This window comes from Rhincodon typus, chromosome 5 (genome assembly GCF_021869965.1).
Source record: "Rhincodon typus isolate 14 chromosome 5, sRhiTyp1.1, whole genome shotgun sequence".
In the NCBI taxonomy this organism is placed as follows: domain Eukaryota; kingdom Metazoa; phylum Chordata; class Chondrichthyes; order Orectolobiformes; family Rhincodontidae; genus Rhincodon; species Rhincodon typus.
The window spans coordinates 55,560,924-55,586,627 of NC_063336.1; the positions used below are offsets into that span (position 1 = coordinate 55,560,924).

General features: G+C 38.3%; 2 protein-coding genes across 6 annotated transcripts in view; one reads left to right on the plus strand and one right to left on the minus strand.

The window, feature by feature from the left end:
• The window catches only part of cep85l (centrosomal protein 85, like), a 286,175-nt gene that overhangs the window by 91,746 nt on the left and 168,725 nt on the right, over nucleotides 1–25,704 (minus strand). The window lies entirely within an intron of this gene.
• The window catches only part of pln (phospholamban), a 34,359-nt gene continuing 15,970 nt past the window's right edge, over nucleotides 7,316–25,704 (plus strand). The window contains exon 1 of one of the 4 annotated variants that reach the window (XR_007262143.1): nucleotides 7,316–7,393. The gene's annotated coding sequence lies outside the window, so the exon portion shown is untranslated. The remainder of the gene's footprint in view (nucleotides 7,394–25,704) is intronic. The other 3 variants (XM_020516248.2, XR_007262144.1, XR_007262145.1) reach the window with 3 other exon arrangements.

Sequence of the window (25,704 nt, forward strand, 5' to 3'; positions counted from 1 at the left end):
ACCCTTCTTCAGAAATGACCCTTCTGAAGAAGGGTCTAGGCCCGAAACGTCGGCCTTCCTGCTCCTCTGATGCTGCTTGGCCTGCTGTGTTCATCCAGCTCTACACTTTGTTATCTCAGACAGTCGCATGAGGCTGGAATTGAACTTGGGTCACTGATGGTGTGAGGCAGCAGTGCTAACCACTGAGTCACCGTGCGGCCCTATATGTCATCCAGCCTTAGTTTCAACGTATCATCTAGGGGATGATTAATGAGTGCCATGCATGTTTTATGAGCTGGAATAACTTAATGAATCATAAATGAAGAAGTCACGAGTGAATTATGACTACTCTCAAGGAGAAAAAAGTGCTACTTCATTATTATTTACTGAGCATTATTTGTTTGATATTATTTTTCTTGCTCGTTATATTGCTAGTGCATTGAAAGAGTGGCACGCTTACAAAAAACAAAGTCAAACAAAAGTTGGCATCAAAACAGGAAATGCTGGAAATCCTCAGCAAGTTGTGCAGAGACTGTGGGCCAGAATCATAGAGGAAAATCAGGATTTTCTCTCTTGGACAGATGCCACAGTTTGGGAATGCTTCTGGGTCCGAAACCTGCCTCCAAGGGAAACAATTACTGGGCCCAATTTTCATGGGGGAAATCACCTTTAATGGGTGTAGAGACCAGCTCACTTTCTAATTAATGATGAGGGCTCCTAAAGCTGGAGAGTCAGTAAAAAGTCTTCCAGCTTGAAAATAGCAGCAATCATTGCAGGTGAGTGGTATCCATACTGCACCACCATTGAGCCAAGTAGAGTCAAGGCCAGGATGGAGTGGTCAGCAAGGTTATTTTTAGAATTGATCCACCTGATTTCAGCCCTGGAGGTTGGCTGAAGATCCAGCCTGTGTGTTGTCTGATCTAATGAAAGATCATCAACCTGAAATACTAACTCTGTTTCTTGATCCACAAATGCTGCCTGACTTGCTGAGCATTTCCAACAACTTCTGTCTTTGAAATTTTTACTTTTTGCAGTACTTTCAAGTAAAGGTATTATAAATACATCCACAAAAGACCAAATCGCCTATCCCTGCTCTTAAATTCTGATAAAGAACCCAACCATTTGTAGCAAAGAAGAGACACTCCATGAGTTCAGATTTGCCATAAATTGCTGGAAGATTTGTGTTTCTCCATTATTAGCCCAGGCAAAACAAATAAAAAACTATTTCACCATTGTGAACAATGAAATTGCTGGATTTGTGCTGTCAATACGAATAAATCTCACAACAGCTATTTAGGGCTGATAATTCATTTTGAAAGAACCCCATTAACAGCATGATTTCTGGTTCTGACATGAGATTAATAAGAACATAATAGCATAAGAAATAGGAGCAGGAGTAGGCCATCTGGCCCATCGAGCCTGTTTTGCCATTCAATAAGATCATGGCTGATCTTTTCATAGACTCAGCTCCACCTACCCACACACTCACCATAACCCTGAATTCCTTTACTATTCAAAAATCTATCTTTGCCTTAAAAACATTCAACAAGGTAGCCTCAACTGCTTTATCGGACAGGGAATTCCACAAATTCACAACTCTGTGGATGAAGAAGTTCTTCCTCAACTCAGTCCTAAATCTGCTCCCTTTACTTTGAGGCTACGCCCCCGAGTTCCAGTAGTTCTAGTAGTTCAACCTTGAAGACGCTGGAAAGGAAGGACAAAACTCTGCCATCTCACTCTGATAGGTAGTAAATTGTTCTAGAGCTCTTTTTAAAATTAATAATTTTATTCCTTTCTATCTTTTTGTGAAGTTCCTTATTCATTTTCTTTCCTTTTCTTCATTGGTCTTTCTGTAGAAAATAATGCATTCTGGAGGGAGGTAAAAATCTAATCTGCATCATTCACCAGGAGTTGTACAATTACTTAATTATTTAGCCTATTCATATGATTCCTCACTTGATAAGTTAAAAAGATTTTAACGAGTATGTCATTTATCCCATTTATAATCACATTGCAATCCGAAATATCTGCACCAGCGAAATGTAGTTCTCTCTTATTAGAGAACGATAACTATAGCTGCAGCTAACAACTTATTTACCAATTGTATTGCGAACAATTCATTCTGAAAACCTACTGCAGCAACTTTTAAAATTAAAAATGAACCAGCTTTAAAGTTTAAGTTCTGTCAGTTTAACAGAACACATGGTTGCCCAGCTGTCCCACAATAACATAATAAACATTCAGTGAGTGGCCTGACCACAGATTCAATCAGCAAAGAAGTTTGAAAAGTTAATTACGAAGGTCACGGAATTCAGCAGATGGACGGAGAGCAGCTATTTCAGAAGTTTCTGTTACGCACTGACTAACACGTAGGCTTCAAAACGTTATCAGTCAGTTTGTGCAGTTCAAATGCAAGACAAGTTTCCATGCTTCAGAGATTTCATACAGGATGATTCTTTTCGCCCTCTGTGCCAGTTCTTTTTTCATTCATTTTTGGCATTTAATATTTCTGACAAAATCTGCATTTAATGCCCATCCTTGTTTGATTTGATAACTGACTTACAAGGTAAATAGAGAGGGCAGTTAAGAGTCAACTATGTTTGTCTAGGCTTAAATCATGCTGAGGTCAATCCATATAAAAACAATTGTTTCCTCTTTCTGTATGACAGTTCAACAGCTGAATTCAAATTCTCCAACTGTCGTGGTAAAATCTGAACTTGTCTTCTGGATTATTGGTCCAAGCTACTAGTCCATGAATATAACCTATACATGTATTGTTCGCCGTGGGGCTTTTATTGAAAGAAATTCCAACAATCGGGGTTTTATCCAGCGTGTTTTTTTAAAGCCATATTTGAAACAAATAAATGTAATCTCATTGTGTGCTGGTCTAATAATTAAATCTAGCACTATTTCAGTAGTTTTAGGCAGTGTAGAGGCATTGTAATAAGTAAACACTCACCTACATAATTCAGTGCTAAACTATGAGGTGAACACAAGAGCAGAATTCATTCCATTCACACAGACAGCATGATGAAAGATGTATAACATACATTTTTGGACTTGGAAATCAAAATAGAGGAAGATAGATGTGGGGAAGTTCTGTGGTTATTTTTAAAGAAAGGTCAAAAAATCAATTTGGAACAGTGACCTACAGATCAGTTCCAAGAAAACATGCAATTACAGTAGACTGTCTGGGAAAACGTATGTGTTCTTAATGGATAAAATGTTTAAATCATTGTGGTTATGACAGGCAGAATAAACACATCAAGGCAATTAATTTACTTTTGAATTCAGAACAGAAAATTCAAAACTTTAGTTCAGAAGATCCCAGAGTTTAGTTCAGAACTAGAACAGTTTCATCTAGCAGGACCATCAAGTCAATTCTGAGGCACTATTCACCTCAGCAGAAATGGTTTATAGTTTATGGAGCTTCCAAGGTAGGAGAGTTTGGATCGCAATCATCAAGCATTTAGAACTGCAGGAGTTTAGACCCTCAGAATTGAGAGAGGTTCAAGGTAGTGAACTCAGGAAGGAATCATAAAAGGAAGGTCTCATAGTTCAATTGAAATAACCAGGAAAGAGTCAGTTAAATAAAGATTTAAAAAGCTGAGGTAGGAGTGACAGTTCTCTGGGATTCAGTCTCTGTAACAGGTAGTGTTTGGACATAGGTTGAAACAGTGTTTAGATGCCTGTGGTAATGCCTTTCTAATTGTCTCTTCAAAGCTTTTTGTTAATTTTCTTGTTTTGCGTAATATATTTATGTTCTGTTGTTAAAGAACATCTTCAGCCTTGTGTAATCATGCTTTAGTGACCAACCAACACATTAATGAACTGCAAAATTAAACATACGATCAATCAAGTCAGGTTTGATTCTGCAATGTGACTTGTCCAATGTTACCATCAGATGGGATCATAACCACAGTGACATGTGCAAACCAGCATTAATGGTCATATACTACAATCCATAATCCCCATGGACATTCACCAATACTGCCACTTTGTTGTCTCATAATGCATGGGGAAGGAGACCAATTCACTTGCACAAGCAAACAAGCCTGCAGTCACTTTGTTTATCTTATTGATGTTCCCCGTGATATGATCCTATAGCATAAAGTTTATGACAATGGTAACCTTAATAACAAAATCTGCGCCTCTCTATTCAGTATATAACATAAACACCATCATTCTTTATAAACTACAACATTTGGAGGAAATGCTCTCTTAAAATTGTATTATCTTAGATTCCAATGTGGATAAAAACAAATGGATGAATGCCGTGTTGTCTGGTGCTACCTGTCCAGCCTTCTGTTGGTTGTACTTTTCCCATAAAAGCCACAACATGAAGGATTTCAGTGTGGAACTCACACAAGATATCACAGTATTTCTTTGAGGCATTAAATTCATTATGGAATTTCTCACATTTAAAATTCCTGAAGAAAAGTCCTTCCAAACATCTGTTTCATTGCTGGTGGCACAGAACGTCTGGAATACTCTAAGAGACCAATAAATGCAAGGTAATTATTCACAAATATTCCTTTGAAGTGATATTTTGAAGTAGGAATTGAAATGGAATTGAAAGATTCTGTGGATGGGGTCAGATCATTTGGCTCTATTGCCTTAATGGTCACATAATATTATGCATTTGAGATCTTTGAGCTTGCTCCATTATTCAATGAGAACATAGCTGACCTTTACTTTTAATATCAATTTCTTGCACTATCACCACAGCCCTTAATGTTTTTAATATGCAGAAATCTATTAATCTGTGTTTTGAATATACTCAATGACTGCACCAGCACAGCCCTCTTGAATAGAGGATTTTGCAAAGAGTCAACACACTTTCTGTGAAGAAATTCCTCTTCATCTCATTCCTAAATGACATACCCTTATTCTAAAACCCTGCTTTTTATTCCAGGATTTGGTGTAAAGACAACATAACCTCATAAAAAAAAGGAGCCTTAAGTCCCCATTTTCAGCAAGCTGGGGTGGGTGACCCAGGAAGACCTAAAGAGGGTGCCAATTTGATAGGTGGGATGGGCGGAAAACTTGTCAGGGCTCCGATGCTACAGCAAAGTCTAAAAGTAAAAATGAATACATAGAATATCCTTCCAACATTCAACCCTCACCACCCTATACTCTCCCATCCCCCATGCATGCCAATCCACTTCACCTTTTATAGGAGGCAGGGTGAGTAAGTTTGCAAATGACACCAAAATAGGTGGTGCAGTGATCAGTAAAGAAGTATTTCTCAGAGTACAATGGGAGCTTGATCACATGGGCCAATAGGCTGAGGAGTGGCAGATGTTGTTTAATTTAGATAAATGCAACGTGTTGCATTTTGAGAAGGCTAACTATGACAGGACTTACACACTCAATGGTAGGGCCCTAGGGTGTGTTGCCAAACAAAGAGACCTAGGGGTACAGGTTCATAGTTCCTTGAAAGTGGAGTCACTGGTAGATAGGATGGTGAAGAAGGCATTTAGCATGCTTTGCCTTCATTGATCAGAACATTGGGTATAGGAATTGGATTGTCAACTCTTGTCAAGCAATAACCTCACCCACCAAACTCTACCTTTTAACTTATTGTAATAAGATACATAGTACTCACTGTAGGCAGACCTCATGAGCCATTCTCAGATAAGGAGACATGAAATTCTATTAAATAAAGGCATTCCACTACAGGCCGCTAAATTGAGAAAAATACTTATTCACAAAAGAAACACATTTTCTACATGCAAATTCCTTCACCTCAATAAAGCTTCATAAAGCAAACTTTAATTCAAGTGTAATGAACATTGGAATTCATAGTCCCACATCAAAAAGTTCAAATGATTTGTAGCTGTGAATAAAACTGTGAAATAGAAGGCACCCTACTCTGACGATAGAACCTTGTGAAATATGACAGGCAGCACAATCCAGCTATGGAAATCCTCAAGCTTATATCAATAGACAGAGTGAAATGTAAAGTAATCTTTTGTTTAACCCTCTAAAACTTTTATTCATGATTGAAAGGTCTGAAGTTTTAAAAGCTTTAACCTGACAGATCCCTGTGTCAGTTTTAACTGTCTCAATGATTTGCTGCACTTCTTACACATGAACATTTCCACCTTTCACAAATTCTAACGGAAATCTGACCTCTCCCAAAGGGTGCCTTAAATCTACCGAATGGCAGCTCACCTCCCCAAAAGATGTTATGGCATTAGATTCAAATTTGGTACCTTACATCTCCAAAAGTTTAACTTAGCTATTCAAATGAATCGATAAGATTCAGAACTGCTCTCACCTGGTCTAATCTGCACACGTTGGGCTTCAGATCCCTACATCACCAAATGCACATGATGCTTTAAATGGCCCGCTGCTCTGTAAATCACACATGGGGATTTTGAGCCAACTCCATTCTTAATCCCATTATAATGGGAAGCACCATATTCAGGGGTAAGACTTGCAAATTATGACTTCCTCCACTTTTGTCACATTGGAAACTCAGTAAAAGTCTGGGACAAAGACAGTGTTACCAGTTTCTAGACACCACTCCACCCCCGAGGCCCAAACCACACCCCACTCCTGCCAAAAATAAGTGGAAGAATCCTTTCAACATCTACTGTGTTGAGCCCCGTATGAATTTTGTACATTTCACTGAACTGAAATTGACTCCTTTGAACTAATCCTGTTTACTGATAGGATATCACACAAACATTAGTTTTCAGAGATTAGGAGTTATTTCCCAACATAGGGGTGGACAGGCTAGACAGCAGGTTCCACCTTCGAAGGTATGATAATCATTGCCCACAATCTCAAAGACAGCCGGGAGTGGGAAACAAATGCTGAACTTGCCAACGACACTCACGTTATATGAAAATAAATTTAAAAGCTACATAGTGTCTAGAAAGATTTCATCCAAATATAGAAGATAAGGGGAAGAGAGAAGTGATAATTTATTTTGAATTACTTTGTGAAGGAAAATAAAGTCAAAGCAAATTAATTTCAACAGCTGCAGTTGTAAGAGAAAAACAACTCAATTCCTTAAAACAATGCCAGTTGAAGTCAGAGTCTGGGTGGAATGAGTTACAGTCTCTCCTTTCTTGGTACATGGGTTTTACATGCACACTACTACAGTTAATCTGATGAAGTATGGAAGGGGGGAGCAAGAAGCTGGGGAATGAGGTCATAGCGGCAGCTGACTTTGACATTTTTGGTGCCTGAACCACAGCTGGGAGTAGTCCTATTAATTTTTATCCAATAAGAACTTTAAAATCAGTCTATGACAATAATAACCACACCTCTTAAAGTTGGGCTTTTCCACACCCACTTGATTCATACCAATAAACATTTTGCCATTCAGAGGGAAGCTGTACAGTCCTTCAGAGCTCCCTGATCACAGCCATCCAGCAGCTCATATCCCCAACTCACCGAGGTAAGAATTTGTCAGACTTTTATTTAACATTTTTGGTTTTAAAATGATGGTATCAAATTTCAAAAAAAACTTCTTGTTTTTAATGCAATTTTTTTGCAATCTTTCCTCTTTGGAAAGTAGTTGTTCAGTCTTTCTACATACATCAGTGTGAAACAAGGAAGAAGAGAATAAGTGTTAAAAGAATATCCATCCTTTCAAATTCAGAATATTTTACAAAATAATCATTAAACACTCTAAATCAATGATAAAAAGACACAAATAATCAATAAAACATTAGAGAGATTCATGGTCTTTGTTAGCAGGGAGAAAGAAGTTGCAACAGACCCATATCATTGTCACAATGACCTCATGAATAAGTAACACTGACATTTAATGACCTCTGTTGACTTAAGATTGATTAAAATTATCCAATCAATTCGTATCAAATGATTTTCTATAAAGATGTTTTTAACAATAGATACCATGCTGTATTACTGGCGAGTATGTAATATTATTGTGTATATCCACTAAAAATACAAAATAGGATCGCCTCAATGTCAAACACTGATCATGAATTTCCTCCTATACAGAAAACTAACTTTCTGAAGCAAAGATGTCTCTGTGCTGTGGAAATGATGAAAAGCAATATGCTAACAATGTTTGAATCTGAGCACCGAGACCAGATGGAACTTTAGGTCACTCACTAGAGACTATCACTCAAATGTTCCATATTTTAAAAATGCGTTTAAGCTACTGATATTACCTGACAATCATTTCTCTAAAGCTAGCTACCTTGACTTATGAGATCAATATTTCATCATTTTAACAGAAAATGGAGGGAAAGATTTGAATTTTGAAAAATAAATGTTAAACTGTCAATTTTTTTCTGGATTACACGTCAACCATGTAATTCTTCAACTGATAAATACGCCACTGACATTTTCTATTAATGGTTGTTTCAGACATCCACGGCAGATTCCAATCTATTTTTATACTTTTTAACCAATATATTCAAAAGCATGGTATGAATGAGATTACACAGAGTACTTCCCAGTACAACATTGTAATATCTTCATTATACATTTTAATGCTTTACTGTCAGAATCAGTTTTTTCTTTGCAAGATGTTTGTAGAGTTTTGTATAACAAATAGATATGTATAACATAGTATACATTGGCCCATTATTTTCTCTGACTGCAAGATTTGAACTTACAGGGAATGTTGAAATAGTCGCAGATCATATCCCTCACTCTATTGGTTTTGAATTAATTTTAATGAACGGAATATTGGACTGGCGCATAATGAGTGGCTGTTCTATTATTGGCCATTTTGCACCATTTCTGAAAGTTAATATTACAGACTTGATGTCCACCTAGTTCCTACAAAGTTTCTCTCCCACCCTCTGCTCCCCACACACACTGCCATCAAGCTGACAGATTTGCAGGGTCATCCCATGTAACAAAGGGTGTTAAGAGGAAAGGTAAATACAAAAGAATTACTCCTTACTGTAGCACTGCATTACATAATAGCTAAACCAGATGAATTGGTTGGAAATCATAGCAACAGAGCACTTGCCAGATATATGGGAGAGTCAAAAAAAAGTTCACGCAACAACCGAGCCATTGAATGAAGAGAACATGCTGTTGAGGGGAGGAAAGGAAGGAAGGGCAGATGAACAGAAGGACTGGGAGATGTACTCTACTCAATCCACTGTGGAAATGGTGATATTTGTGCAAACAAAACTGATTATTTTTATACATCTGTGAAAAAGTCAAGGTTGAAGCATTTGCAACCTGAAGTACCAGTGGTATGTTTCATCTCAGCCTCCTTGTGATGTCCCCGGCATCACAGGGCTATTGGCCAGACAACATCTCAACATTAATGGCAGCAGTTTACACCATTTATGGCACCATTTACAAGATGCTCCACAGGAACTCATGAAGGATCCTTCAGCAGCATCTTTCAAATCCTGACTTGGACTAATGGAAGGATATATGAGAACACCACCACTAATTGCAAGTTCCCATCCAAGCCTCATATTCTCCTGACCTAAATTTTACAACTCTGCCTTCACTGTCACTGAGTCAAAAAGTTGGAATTTGCTCCCTAATACTAGATCGTCTACTTCACCAAATGTTTCAGTAGTTCCACAAGATGGCACAAAACTGCCTTCTCATAGATAGTTAGGATCGGACAATGAATGCTGGCCTTGCCAGAAATGCTTACATCCCAAGAAAGAATTGGCTGGGGAAGACTTTCTGGAGACCAGAGACACAGTTGGTGAAATTAAAAATTATATGCCCTGAATTTCAACTCAACAACTTTGAGGCAAGCTTAAAGTCATAATCCCCTCAGCAATAGGGCTTGGCCATTTTAACTCTCACATTTTATGTAGAAACTGCAAATCTTTTTCACTTATCTGAAACCTGTAGGGACATTAGCACATGTGCTGATTATTGACTCACATTCGGCATATTGCACCTGCGTCCGCTGTTCAAATGAACAACGGCATCCAGTGCCAAGCTCCCACTTTGTCCCCAAATCCTTGCACAAATTTTGTTTCCAAATAATCGTATGAATACCTTCTTCAATACCTCACTTGAAAGTGTCTCCACCACACTTGCAGGCAGTCAATTCCAGATCATAACTACTCACTGAGTGAAAAGGCTTTTTCTCATGTGAACAATATCTCGCTATCTACTCTATCCAGTCCACTCCTGATTTTTAAAACCTCTACCAATCTCCCCTTAGCCTCTGATCACCAAGTAGAACAATCCCAAGTCCTTCACTCGATCTTCATAATTGAAGTTTCTCATCCCTGGAACCATTCTCGCAATCCTCTTCTACCCTGTATCCAATGTGTTCACTTCTTTCCCTATAATCCGGTGCCCAAAACTGCACGCAATATTCCAGCTGAGGTCTGACTAGCGTCTTCTACAAGTTCAGCATAACCTCCTTGCTCTTCCACTCTATGTTACTATTAATAACAGCAAGGATAATATGATTCATATAATGCTCTCTCTACCTCTCCTGCCTACATAGGTGCACATATGTATCTGTACCTCTCTGCTCCTGCAACCCCTTTAGAATTGAAAAACCTATTTTATGTTGTCTTTCAATGTTCTTCCTACCAAAATATGTCAGCTTATACTTCTCTGCATTTAACCTTATCTACCAGTTCTCTGCCCATTCCACCAATTCGTCAATGTCCCTTTGGAGTTCTACACTGTCCTCTTTTTAGTTTACAATTCTTCATTGTTTAGTTCATCTGCAAGCTTTAAAATATTCCCCTGCAAACCAAGATCTATACTATTCAAATATATCAGGAAAAGCAACTGTCCCAATATTGAGCCCTCGGAACTCCACTACAAACCTTCCTCCAGCCTGAAAAAAGAATTTATTCACCATTTCTCTCTGCTTCCAATCAATCAGTCAATTTTGTCTCCACATTGCCACTGTCCCTTTTATCCCATAACCAATAACTTTCCTCACAAATCTGTTGTGTGTCACTGTATCAAATGCCTTTTGGAAATCTATGTATACCACATCAATAGTGTTACCCAATTGAGCCGTTCTGCCCAAAGATAGGGGGGAGAAAGTCAGCGCAAAGGAAACCCAACATTGACACTTGATCACAAGAAGTTCTTCAAAAATTAAAAAATATTTTTATTTAAATTGCGTGTTTCTGACCTGATGCTGCTTGTTGTTTAAAATCACGAGGGAAGAAACATTTGGTGTAGACATTTTAATTCACCAATCAGCATCATTTCCTTTGAGCGAATGGGGTTAAAAAAATTACTCAAGTAGAATATTCGCCTTAAATGTTATTCAAGAGTTTGACTTTAATTAGAACTGAACATTTATTTTTCAAATACAACATTTTGGACAAATATACTATTTGAGAATTTAAAATATATACATCAAACAATCAGACGTCTCAAAACGACTCTAAGCTTATATGTCATCCAGGAGCCAAGAGACAGGAATTTCCTGGTGGGATGGGAGGAGGTGGGCCTCAGGACCTAAGGCATTCCCGCCATTGGGGTGGTTTCAAACCAGTGAGACCAGATGCAGATCAGCTGCCCACCAAACAGAGGTGGGCAGTCAATGTAAATAATTGAAAGCTCTATTAAGGATGATTTCCCCACTGGCATTTTGTTGACAGGGAAGTAAACCCCTGTTATGTTGGGGAAATCAGCGGGTGGGGGGAACCAGCTGCCAGATACAAGGAGGTGGGCCTCCCAGAGACTGATCATGTGATCATCGAGACTGGAAGCTTCATGCCCCAACGAGGGGGCCAGAGGTAAGGAAGACTGCCCCTGCAGGCCCAAAGGGTCAACCAGAGAGACGTAAGTGGGAGGTCATCCATTTTGGTAGGAATAGCAGCAAAATGGACTATGTTTTAAACGGTAAAAAATTGCAGCACGTTGCTGTGCAGAGGGACTTGGGTGTCCTTGTGCATGAATCGCTGAAGGTGGGATTGCAGGTGCAGCAGGTGATTAAAAAGGCAAATGGAATTTTGTCTGCCATTGCTCAAGGGATGGAGTTTGAAAACAGGGAGGCTATGCTGCAGCTGTATAGGATCCTGGTAAGGCCACACCTGGAGTACGGTGTGCAGTTTTGGTCTCTTTACTTGAGAAGAGATATACTAGCACTGGAGGGGGTGCAGAGGAGATTCACTTGATTGATTCCAGAGTTGAGAGGGTTGGATTATGAGGAGAGACTGAGTAGACTGGGATTATACTCATTGGAATTCAGAAGAATGAGGGGAGATCTTATAGAAGCATATAAGATTATGAAGGGAATAGATAAAATGGAGGCAGGGAGGTTGTTTCCACTAGTAGGTGAAACTAGGACTAGAGGGCATCGCCTCAAAATAAAGGGAAGCAGATGTAGGACTGACGTCAGGAGGAACTTCTTCACCCAAAGGGTTGTGAATCTGTGGAATTCCCTGCCCAGTGAACCGGTTGAAGCTACCTCACTGAATGTTTTTAAGGCAAGGCTAGATAAATTTTTGAACAGTAAAGGAATTAAGGATTATGGTGAGTGGGCAGGTAAGTGGAGCTGAGTCTCAAAAAGATCAGCCATGATCTTATTAAATGGCGGGGCAGGCTCGAGGGGCCAGATGGCCTACTCCTACTCCTAGTTCTTATGTTCTTATGTACCCGCTTGACACCTGATATTTTAATATGATACTTAACTTTCCAAGGATGCCTCCTTATTGATGCACCCCCTTGAGCCTCAACCTGCCTCACGGTGTCCACATTTCTCAGTGGGGCCACAAAGGCTCTACTGCTGTTGGCCCTTTGATTGGGCTTGCAACATCAGGAATCCATCCTAATTGGACTGGGAGACCAGAGGCAGCGTTTTAGGAGCCCACATCTGGTAAAATTGCTGAGCTGGTCCTGCTACCGGTAAAAGCAGGCTCTCAATCCTCAATTTCATTCCCCAACACTGGGGCTCCAAAGTCAGTGATAAAATTCTGTCCAAAAGGTCAAGTTTGTTTCCACTTGAATTACAGCTATTAATAACAATGCTGAGTAATCATAACTACAGAAAAATAGCAAATATAGTGATTCATGGAGTAAAATGTAAAATGCATAGATTGGAGAAGGAATGCACATCTGATTCCTATAACTCCTGAATTTCTGGCAATATTTATTAGCAGAAATTTGGAAATGTCATAAATTAGGCAAACAAATTTCTATGATGGTTCTCAAGTGCACTCTCCTGTTAAGATCTTGCAATGGAAGCTGAGTCTGATGCAATTTCCTCTTAATTTGTACATTGATGTTCTTTGCAATGTGAGAAAAAAATCCCAGAACTGAAGTTTTGACCATAAAACGATTGTAACCAAGTTTGGGCTTCAGGTTTAGTTGTTAAAGATAAAATTGCCAACAGTAAGTTAAGAGGTGATTTTCATAATTCAGGTTCCCATAACCTGACTGTGCCGTTCACCTCATGCTGACAGAGTTTCAGATAATCTTGTAGCACTAAAGCCCTGCGAATGAAAATACAAATATGTTTCACAGCACAGGCATCTTTATAGAGTCTTGTTAATGTCCTATCATATCTGTAATTGATATTAGCCTTTTACAGAAATGGTCAATATAGAAAATGAAACCGCATATGAAACACTTAAGTCAAAGTGTATAATGATGAGTGAGTTATTTACAACTGCGCTCCATGGATTGCTTGTGTGTGATTCATGCTTATCAATCCACACACTGTGCATTTCTAAACCAAGGCCAAGTAATGTCCCCGTCAGGAGGAGAGTGAGAAATGGAAGCAAACACCAGCAATTGGTTCAGTCATGACGATACGGTGGAGGGTTGAGACAAATCCTCTTTCTACCATGATTACAACAGAGAATACTGTGTAACCCAAGAAAGGAATTTGAGACACAGGGGCAATAATAAATAAACAAAATATTCTAGACAACCCAGAATGGAAGATACAGCATGACAGAAGTCATCATTATTCTGATGTTTCAAACAGTGAATCAGAAGCATTTTATCCATTGCAATTTCAAAACAGATTGTTTTCATTATGATAGTAAATGATGCGCAATATAAATTTGTGATCAAGTAGGTTTTTTGTTATTACTTGAGTGAATTAACTTTCTTGAATGCACCTTTCATACCAACAGCAGTTACAGTTACGAAATAAGAGAACACTTTACATAAAACTGCAAGCTATACAGGATTAGAAAGAAGTTACAATATAGAAGTGAGCTATTTAATTCACTCTCTACATGAACAGTCACCCAAATCCCATCTGCTTACCTATTCCAATGCCTCATTATTCTCAATCATTTTCCTTTACTTTTCTATGAGAAATCAAAACTTTAGTGTTGTTTCGATAATGAATTTTTCACTGTGCAAATTAACTCAATATCAAAGAATACTTCTGTAGTGCGCGGAGTTCTAAAAGAATCCAAACAATCTTTACTGCCAAGAATCACTGAATAGCTACAGATATTTTTCCTTCATAAACTTTCAGCTAAGCACTGAAGTCATGGATTTATTAGAATATATACTGATGCTCATTGCTGCCAGCTACAGAAGATATACTTGCATTGCTGTCTGTACTGATCATTGCTGCCAACTACCAGACACTATAAAATTAAACAGGACTTTCCAGGGAAAGCAGAGGAACACTGAAATTTCATTTCCATTATATTCCCTTTCTGTTTTTCTCCTCCTCCACATTAGAGCATGCCTCATGCTCCTATACAGACCCTTTGGCACCAGCCCTCTGCTACTTAGGAACATTAGAACAGGAGTAGGCCATTCAGCCCCTCGCTGAGTGAGCCTGTTCCACCATTCAATGAGATGATATCTGATCTGTGGCCTAACTCCACACACGGGTCTTTGAGCTATATCTCTTAATACCTTTACTTAACAAAAATGTATTTATCTCAGATTTAAAATGAACAACTGAATCTGATTTCAGTGCTGATTGTGGAAGAGATTTTCAAACATCCAAAATCCTTTGTAGAAGTACTTCCTAACATCTCTTCTGAATGGTCCAGCCCTAATTCTCAGATTGTGCCCCCTAGTTCCAGAATCTCCAACCAGTGGAAATAGTTTATCTTTATCCACACTGTCTTTTCCTGTTAATCTCTTGAAAACTTCAATCAGACCATCCCTTAACCTTCTAAATTCTAGGCCTGCTGACATCCATGATAAGCTCCTGCCTTTGTGCCTGCACTAAACAGCAACGTGATACTGTAGTAATATGAAACATAGAAACCCAGCAGGTCTGGCAGCATCTGTTAAGGGAGAAACAGAGTTAGAGTTTCAAATCCAAAATGACAATATGAGTCTTCTTCAGAATTAGAAGTAATATGAGTGCAGTAGCTCTGGCCAAGGGAACAAAGTGTACAAAACAAGGCAAGGCAATGCAAAACAGGTATGCTGAGAGCATCCAGATAGACTCAGAGTGAGTGAGCTCCATAACAGTGAGTAAAGATCCCAGAGACAAAAATAGAAACTGCTGGAGAAACTCAGCAGGTCCGGCAGCATCCGTGGAAAGAAACCAATAAATAATAGATAGAGATGGAGCTCACAGAGAGAGAAGAGGCAGTTGGGCAGATAAAGGATTGGATACAGGTCATCCTAGGAGATTAAAAGCTGACAATGGGTAGGTTCTGGCATCAGCCTATGTGATTGCAGGGTTTGATGTCGGGGTCTCGGGGTGAGGACATGGGAGGAGGTGTTTGATATTGAGTCCTGAAGGCTGCAGGGATCTCAAGCGGAAAATGAGACGCTGTTCTTCAAACTTGCACAGAGCTTCATTGTACTACAGCAAGCCTGAGACAGAGATGTTGGCCAGGGAACATGGTAGTGTGTTGAAGTGGCAGACAACTGGAAGATCAGAGTTATTTTTATGGACAGAATGTAGGTGTTCTACAAACTGGTCGCCCAGTCTGTGTTTCATCTCCCCAACATACAGGAGACGAGATTGTGAACAATGAATACAGTCAACTAGATTGAGTGAAGTTCAGGTAAATCACTGCTTCACCTGAAAGGTGTGTCTGGGGCCTTGGATAGTGGGGAGGGAGGAAGTAACCAGGTAGGTGTTGCACCTTCTGCAATTGTCTGGGAAGGTGCTGTGGGGCTGTGGGAGGGAATTGGGAATGGAGGACGAGTGAACCAAGGTGTCCCCGAGGGAACAGACAAGGGAGGGGAGGGGAATGTGTGTCTGGAGGTGGCAGAAATGGTGGCTTATGATCTTTTAGATGTGGATACTGATGGGGTGGTCAGTGAGGCCCAAGGACCCTATCGGTGTTGGAATGAAGAGAGATGGTAAGGGTAGAAGTGCGAGAAATGGTTCGGACATAGCTGAGGACTCTGTCATTCACAGTAACAGGGAATCCTCGGTTGAGGAAGAAGGTGGCCTTGTGGAACCTGGCATCATCTGAACAGATGCAACTGAGACGGAGAAAGTGGGAGAATGGAATAGAGTCTTTACAGGAAGCAGGGTGCGAGGATGTACAGTCCAGACAACTGTGGGAGTCAGTGGTTTATTGTGGATATTGGTGGCCAGCCTATTGCCATTAATTGGAACAGGGATGTCGAGGAAAGGGAGAGAGATCTCAGGGATACAGCCTGGTCCAGTCCATGAGGTGGGATGCGCAGTTGCCTTCCAGCAGCATTATAATGATAGTTGCCAGTACAGCCTGAGGTGCAGTGGATTGGGAAAGTGCCATGAGGGCTCATAGAGGCCAGCATGTCACATTCCAATGTCTGTGGATGCTGGGCTGTGGAGAGACCAGTGACCACAGAGCATGGCTGAGATGTTGGTGCCCAGTGCCCTTTGCAGCATATGACAAACTGAATTTGCCAGCTACCCTCTCTGACTTCCAGGTCAAGAATTTGTGATGTTTGGTGGGTTTGGTAAGGTGGGAGCTGAATATTAATGACGCATGCTGTGCTGTTAATAAGACATTTAAAAATCTATAATTCACCCACTGCCTAGTGAAAAATACCTTGCCACAGGTTCTGCCATATAGGCCACAATAAATAGAATGGAAAATATGTTGAATTGGAATGTATTTCTCAAGAATAATATATTGCAGTTTTGGATCAATGTTCTAATTTCACTTTAGAATTTCAAAGCATTTTCTTAATGACATTTTAATCATGTCCAAGATAGAAATTCGACTTTAGAAACGTTGAAGTCAGACAGAGCCACGTGTTTCTTATGCCTCTGTGAATACTCATTAGAACAAGGATGCCTGGGTGGAAAATGCAATGAATTCCCAAGGAGTTCTAAATGCTGTTATTTGAGATTAGGTGGTACAAGACAGGGATAAGAATTGTTCTGGTCATTATATTTGCCAATATTATGAATTGTCCACAAAATTTCGTATTGGTCCCCCTATTTAAATTCACTAACACAAAACTTGTTCTCCATATGTCTGGTGTCCATATATTTATCCCTTGCCTGTGAATTTTTCTTACTGGTTATGCTTGGATTTTAATGTATGTCTTGGGATCTGGAGAAAAATGCAATAAAACACAAAAGCCTAATGGTGAACTAAGCATTCACGGCTAATAAAATCTTAAACTGGTTTTTATTTGTAATGCTTGAATAGTGAGCCAAGTTTCATATGCTGATGCATCTTCCACAAGCTATGTATTCAACATATCTTGAACATATTTAATATTATTTTTTTTTAGAACAACTGCAATGTTATGAAAAATAGTTAAACTCATTTTGCGTTTCAGAGATAAATGTGAAATCAAACTAAGGCTGTGTTTTAGTGAAAAGCACAGATAGCTAGATGAATAAATGAAAGGAGAATTGGACAACTCAGATTCCTGTGTCGAAGCACCAGGAAAGTAAACAGCTGTGAACAAATTGCCAATAAACTACTGCAAAAAACAGTGAGATTACAGAATATAAAAATGAATATCACTTTATAATTACTATCACCTACATAATACAATAAGGCACTTACTATATTGGTGAGTTAGTGCCAATGTACAGCAGGCATGTCTGAAAGGATTGTCAAATTTACAGCATCAAATCAGGAGCAGCAGCTGGCCATTCAGTCCTTCAAACCTGCTCTATCATTCACTAAGATCATGACCAATCTGATAATGCTTCACTTGGCATGCCAAAGTGGCTTCATCCTGCTCCTAATTTGCATAATTGTATCTATCCCATGAATTCTGAAATATGTCCTTAAACGTCTATAATTGCATTTCTATTGGCCTACCCCCTAACCTAAATTGCCAGTTCACTATAACTAACTCTGTTTTCATGCCATTATTATTGAGGTTTTACAGGGCATACTCTCCATTTCTACAAACCGAATGTACAATACAATCATTACATTGCTGCTACCTCGGGGTGTCTACCTCTGAGGTCATTAATTAATCTTATCGTGTTTTACGATAAAGATCGAATATAGCCTGTGCTTTGGTTGGACACTCAACGCATATTAATCCTTTCTAACTGATTAAAGATTTAACAGCCACCTTAGGTTTGTTCAATACATTTGCATCAGTTCTATGATCCTTTGATCTTTTGCTTATAAATTCTCTGTATGATGCCAGCGCTCTCACTGACACTTGAAGAAGGAGCGAGACTCCAAAAGCTTGTTTCTCCTGTTGGACTACAACCTGGTGTGGTGTGATTTTTGATTAAATGCTCTGAACACAAAATGACATCAGCTAGCCAATGACAGGATCAGAATGCATTCACACACGCGCTGCTGATGTCACTGTGTTCTGCACACATATGGCAACACATGGGCAGACTGACCCACTGTTATTTCACATTAAATCATTTTTAAAAGCAACTACTACATCCCATGCTGCACCAGCCACTTCCTCTCACACTTCCTCCCAGCTCCTCGTGCTGATTCAGTTTGGGGTCAGAGAGCAGGCAGCAGCATCAGTTGGTACCTCTTAGTGTTTGTTTTTCCTCCTCACTAAATAATTAAATCAGTGATCTAACTCACCATAGAATCCCAGTATATACCTTCTGCTCTGTTGCTTTTCTACTTTTTTTCAGGAATTAATCTCCAGGACACTACCCAAATAATTTGGCAAAAAACTCCTGGGGCAATAAAAATTGTCAGCTTCCCACTTCATTTGAAAAGCTTTTGTTTATTACCGTCACTATCAAAATTTGGATCACTTCCAAATGACATTGGCTTCCTCTTTGAGTCACCCAGAGGCAGTACTTAAACAATTCACAACATTCTAAGAAATTATCCTGAAAATGTTGTATGAACTCTTCATTTAGACCACCATATGATTTCTCTGATCTATACTTAGATTAAAATTTCTCATGATCACTGCTTTACCTTTCTGATAAGCTTCCATTTTTTCTTTCTTTATACTCCATTCCACCATGTGGTTTCCATTGGAAGGGACTGTACACCACTCTTACAAGTGATTCCTATCTTTATCATTTATCATCTCTACTCAAACCATACCTGCATCCTGCAGATATGTCTCTGCGATGATTATCAGATGTACTTAATTATTTCTATTTGTGATGGCAGCTTATCTATTTTATTTCAAATGCCACATGCACTCAGATACAGAGTCTTTAGTTTCCTCCTTTTGTTACTTTTGTAACCTCTAGCCTTATCTGTTGATTTATTGTTAGATTTGTATTCACTACCAATTCCTGTCATGGTCCGTTTATCATTCTCTGCGTAAATACTTTTCTCTCTCACCTTGTCTTTACTTTGTTTTACCATACCTTCTCAAATTTGATTCCTTTGTCTCACTAATTAGTTTTAAACTCTCTCAATTTCCCTACTTAGCAGCTTAATGGAACACTGGACCCAGCATGGTTCAGGTGTAGCCTATCCCAACAACACAGCCCCACTTTCTCCAGTACTGGCACCAGTTGTACTATTGAAATGTATGTTTCACTGCTCACAATATATATATCAAATCAGGCTTATGAAAAATTAATGGTAGAACATAAATAAAACATGTCATCAATACTGTAGAACCACTGATAGTTTGACATTGTGTTTTTTTCTGGGACTGTCACGAAAACATTGAGTGCAAGAAAGTTTCTAGAACTGTTGAAATGGAAAGCTCGGTCTTATGAATGAAAGTGAGTTATATTTTCTGTTATTAATTCTTTATTCGTGTATGGGATGTCAGTATCACCGAAAAACCAGCATTTGTTGCCCATCCCCTGTTGCCCTTTAACTGGTAGTTAAGAGTCAAACACATTGTAGTATTTCTGGAGTCCTGTAGAGGCTGGACGACCGAAGGAAAGTAGATGTGGATGATAATATAAAGGAAATATAAAAGGCAGGTGGGTTTTTTGAATGACAACTGCCTGGTCACCGTTAGACTAGCTTTTAATCACAGATTTTATTAAATTTAAATGTCACCATCTGCCATAGTGGCATTTGAACCCCATCCCCAAATCATTATCCTGTGGTAGTAGGAACTGCAGATGCTGGAGAATCCGAGACAACAAGGTGCAGGGCTGGATGAACACAGCAGGCCAAGCAGCATCATAGGAGCAGAGAGGCTGACGTTTCGGGCCTAGACCCTTCATCAGAAAATCAGACCCTTCCTTTTCTGATGAAGGGTCTAGGCCCGAAACGTCAGCCTCTCTGCTCCTATGATGCTGCTTGGCCTGCTGTGTTCATCCAGCCCTGCACCTTGTTGTCTCATTATCCTGCGGTTCTGGATTAGTACAACCCCACAACATTTCAAGTCAATAACCTTTCAGAGTTCTCATGGAATGTCATCAACCTGAAAAAGTAACTCTGTTTCTCTCTTCACAGATGCTGTAAGACCTGTTGAATAATTCCACCATTCTTGTTTTATTTATGGTATTCATCTTTGTGCTCAACTCCTATTTGTTAATCAAAAAATCTGTGCTAGCAAATTTAATGAAGCCAAGATAGCCATGATTTGCAAAACTATTTAGGTTAGTGATTTAATTAAATATAGTGCTTAACTTGCCTGTTAATGATCATAATGGACTATATATCAGTTTAATTTTCACTATAATAAGGAGCCCTAAAGCAGTAAAAATGCTCAAGTTCCAAAATGGTGTTTTGATTTGTACCTTTTATTACAAAAATAAACAGTAGACACTCTGATATCTGATTTAAAAATAGTGGTCTGCTTTTTTGTGGCATAGACCAGTGATTCATTTCAGAATGAAAACTCCACTCTAAAATAATGTCTCAACAATGCTTCTAAATTTTTTGAATCCTTTATTTATAATAAGGAATGAAAATATTGGTTGGCAGAGTGTCCTGAATAATTTCACTGTTAGATCACATTCTGTGCAGTAATGGAACCTTAGGAAGTAAACACACTCCATAAAGAGCGTGTGACAGAATTATCAGCAGAGTAGTATCTGCATTCCAGTCATTGTGTTACTGTGATTTAGGTCATATGGCACTGAATGTGGCCAGCTGTTAAACATTTGTGACTCTATACATCCACTTCAAATGTTCTTCTCAAGTCCCATGGTGGTGATAACATGCTGTAAAATAAGCAAATCTAAATTCTTTCAATCTGTTCACATCCTGTCCGACCAGGGTCCTAAAAAAAATACTTTGCACAGAGGTAAGGAAAAAAGATTGTACTTCACTCCTAGATTTCTTAGAACACCATTTATAAATGAAGTGTTATGGGTAAGAAGTCAAAGACAAAGATTAATGCAGAGTCAGACCTATGAAATAAATTAGAAGACTTTACAAAGGCAGGAATGAATGTGGGCATGAAAGAAGAGGAAACTAGATGAGGTTAGTAAAGACATGGCGATAAGAACCTTGAATTTGATGTGACATTGGGTGTGAGCAGATGAGTTTGGAAGTTTAAGCAAATGGTTTACAGGAATTGAAGATAAAGGAGAGCTTCCAAGTTAACACTGCAATGGTCAAATCTGGAGTTGACAAATGAATAGCTGAACATTAGAAGCAGACATTAATTGTGTGGGGAGGACGTATGGTCAGAAACTCAGTCTGGACAAAAGTAGGGCAACCAGGATACAAATGGTTTTATTCCCTGGCTAAGACGATGGTCAGAAAGCCAGTGGACTGGGCAATGAGTGTATTGAAGATAATGTCAGGAACCAAAGAAGAACCATAAATGAACGCAATGATTAGGAGGATCCCAATGAGGTTTTTCTCATTTGTATACTGTTTACCTGTAAGAAATGGTTTTTGTCTTCCAAACGGATGTCTATTCCGCTATCACTGTAACATTGAATTCAAATTTATATTTTCAATAAATAAGCCAACACTAGGATCTCAATGCAATTTTTTTTTTACCGAGCACTATTGCTTCACTTTAAACTTTTGATAAAACAGTCTCACTATTGGAGGACAAAACAAGTTTCTGCCTTAGGCTACGTAAACAGTCTTTTTTGTCATTTAGCTGCATAAAAAAAAGCTTGTTTGAAAAACACAATATTAATTGACAGTTAATTTAATTAACTTGGCAACCATGATAAAGATCAGTCATGTCAGTTAAAGTAAATGTTCCCATGGCTAGTCTTAGAAAATGTGGGAATCTCTTCCCTGTCAATATCAAACATACACTCAAAGAACAGCTACAGCTATTTATACTTTAATGCAAGAAGATTTGTTACACTACTCTTCACTGTGCAATTGTGTATGCATATAAAAAATGTTTCGAAGAAGCCGGGTGAGTTTTTGAAGAAGCTACCTTACCTGACGTCTTTAATAATAGGCCACAAATTATTCCTCTATGTATGGCATTTCCTTTAAATGATTATCATTTCAAAATGAACTTTTAAGAGCCATTTGTCGAGCTTATCTAGCAATGGGTACAATGATGAGGTATGAAATGCAGAGAGTGTGACCTTCACAGCGACCTTTCTTCTTAAAGCCCCGAATTGCTTTGTACTCAAACTGCTGTTAGGTTCTCCAATTTAAAAAAATGATTATTCAAATCTCCTTTATGCTTTACATTTTTTTTTAATTGAGTGCTTGAATGGCAGCAGAAAAGTTACAGTCTATGTAAGTTAATAAAAATGAATTACTTTTCTCTGTAAAAACAGATAATAACTACAGCATACTCAATAGCAGTCTAATGTTGAATGACAATCAAAGGAGAAACTATTCTATCCTTATTTATCAAAAGGATGCCCTACTCAGGACAGCTGGTCACAGCATAAATGGATCACAATAAATTATACTATATTTGGGGGGTGACCTTGTAACATTCCTAATTTTTATAGAGTGTACTATGTTATGTAAATGCTTGCCGCTACTTTGAGGATAGCTGAATTGTATTATTGGAAAGTAGAGTTCAAGCCAGGATCAGATCAACTATGATCATAAGCAAAGCACTGTAGCACTATAATCTCAAATTTCAATAGATCACGAAGACCATTCAACACAAATAGGTTGACCTCCTCTGATTCAATGGTTCATTAAAAAAAAGTGATTTAATTTGAGTTACAGTAAATAAATAATGTAATGATTTGAATATATTTATCTAGGTGAGGACATTTGTTGGCTTATTTTAAAAATAATATCTGGTTTGTCCACCTAAATGTCATATCTATTAATAACTTCTATCACATAACGGGAAAGTGCCAGATAACTTCTGTCTACAGCTAATCAGTTCACATACATATTTCTGTCACATAAGACACCACAAAGTGAATCCAATGTCATAGTAATATGTCCTTTAGAACTGGGCTTCCCAACTACTGCCTGACCATTTAGTTGTTTGGAAAATCACAGGAAGTTATTTTCAATGCCAAATTACATTTTTCATTTATATAGATGCAAATTCAAATGAATTGACTTTGTCTGACCTTGAAAATAGAGACAAAAGTGCAAGGATAAAATAAATTCAGACAATCATTATAAATAGATCACTGTCAAGAGTTTTCTTCAAAGAGTAAAGACAAACCCTTCAACATAAATCAGAAAGAAAGATCTGTTGCGCGGATGACAGCATTCTTAACATTTCCAATCGACTTTAGACTTCTCAGTTTATTCATTCCAACTGTCAGGCTCCAGTAGAAAAAATGTATATCTACTGGCTCACTGAGTAGTGTTATCGGTTCTGTTAAAAAGCTTGTTTCTCCTTGATCATGTATGAAAGTGTGTAAATTACTCGTAACTGGAATACAGAAAAGAATGTTGATGCAGGTGTGAAATACAGCATTTCAGAATAAATTACGAGATTGCTAACAACTCGATTAAGGTCCGTAGCTGAGCTGTAATTTTGTTTGTAACCAATTGTACCAATTTGTAAACTCTTGTATGTTAGGTTTGATTTCATTTGAGATCTTTACTTTCTAGAAAATGTCTTGCAACTTTGGAAAATGATTTGTAACCTAGTCGGGGTGCAACTTTCTCTTTGCTGTAGCTTTTTAAAAATATCTTTGGCTGCTGCTTTTCAGAGTCATGAAATCTTAGAATCCCTACAGTGTGGAAATGGCCATTCAGCCCATCGAGTCCACACCTAAGTAAAGTGTCCTTTGTTTAAAAGATCACAATGCAATTATATGGATCCATATAATTTTTTAGACAAATATGAAGGCAGGTATTTTGATACTTCCATGACAAAGTTCCGAAACTCAAGAAATCATCTTTTAGATCAGACTGAATTTGTACATCTATCTTCAACATTAAATGGAAATTTATAATCAGTTTGAAACATACCAACTGATCAACTGATTGAATGGTTGCCCAGTTCTTTTTCTAATTTAAACAGATGTTGGTGTCAATAGATCAAGGTTATTTCAGTGATTGTGTTGTGACTTGCTAGGAACTGTATCAAATCTGCCCAAAATCACTTCATTTAAGATGAAGATAACCATCAAATGGATATCCCTTCAGTCATTTTAAATTTAAATTACAGGGCAAGATGTCAGTTTTGTAAATTAAATGCTACTTATTTTCAATTTAGAACATATTAATTTAAGGAAGCCAAAGAAGAATAATTCATAATATTGAGAATAAAAATTTGAATAATTTAATTAGTTTAGAATTGCCACATTCTATAGTTGCAAATTAAGGCTGCAGGAAAAGGGATAGCTCTTTGACAATAATCAGTCCACTTTTAACTTTGGGTGTTTTCATTAAGTAACTAACGATGTGCGTCGGAAACTCATCCACATTTCCAGAAATGAGATTCAGTATCATTTAGTATCAAGATCTCACTTGAAATGTGCCAGCCCTTTGGGAAGTACACAGAAAATCACAGAATTTCTATGACACATTCATGTTGGTGACCGCACAGACACAGATCTTAGAGATTATCAATAAGATCATGAAGCAACTGAAGCCAAATCTAATTGACATCATCCAGGGAATAAGTAGCTTTAAAAAGCGCTTTGACTGAGGTTGGAGGAGAGCCTGTTTTTATAAATCCACACCTCCATTGGCAGCAACAAATTCTACATTTAACCTGGTTAGTGATAAGGTCAATTACATGCTCCCAGTCTTTGCAGGTTCAGTATTAAGATGAGGTCTCAACCAAATTTCTTTTGTCAACAATAAATACGTTGCTTATTAACAAAAACAAACCTACTCTCAACAAAGACGCAGGGATTATTAACAAACAGTTTGGGTGTTGCAGAAATATATCTCCCCTGCTTAAAAAAAATACTCTGAGGAGAAATTTAAAGCAATGAAAACTCTTCAGAAAGTTAACCTGAAAGTACTTTGGCCAAGTAATAGCTAAATTCAAGGGAGGAAAAGGTAAATAATATATAATCCCAAATGATGTCTGATTCCAAAATTATTCTGCGCACACACAAGCTGCTAACACTGAAATATAATCCTGAAACTGCTATAGTTGGCAGAAATCCCTTTGCTTCAGATAGTGGGGTAA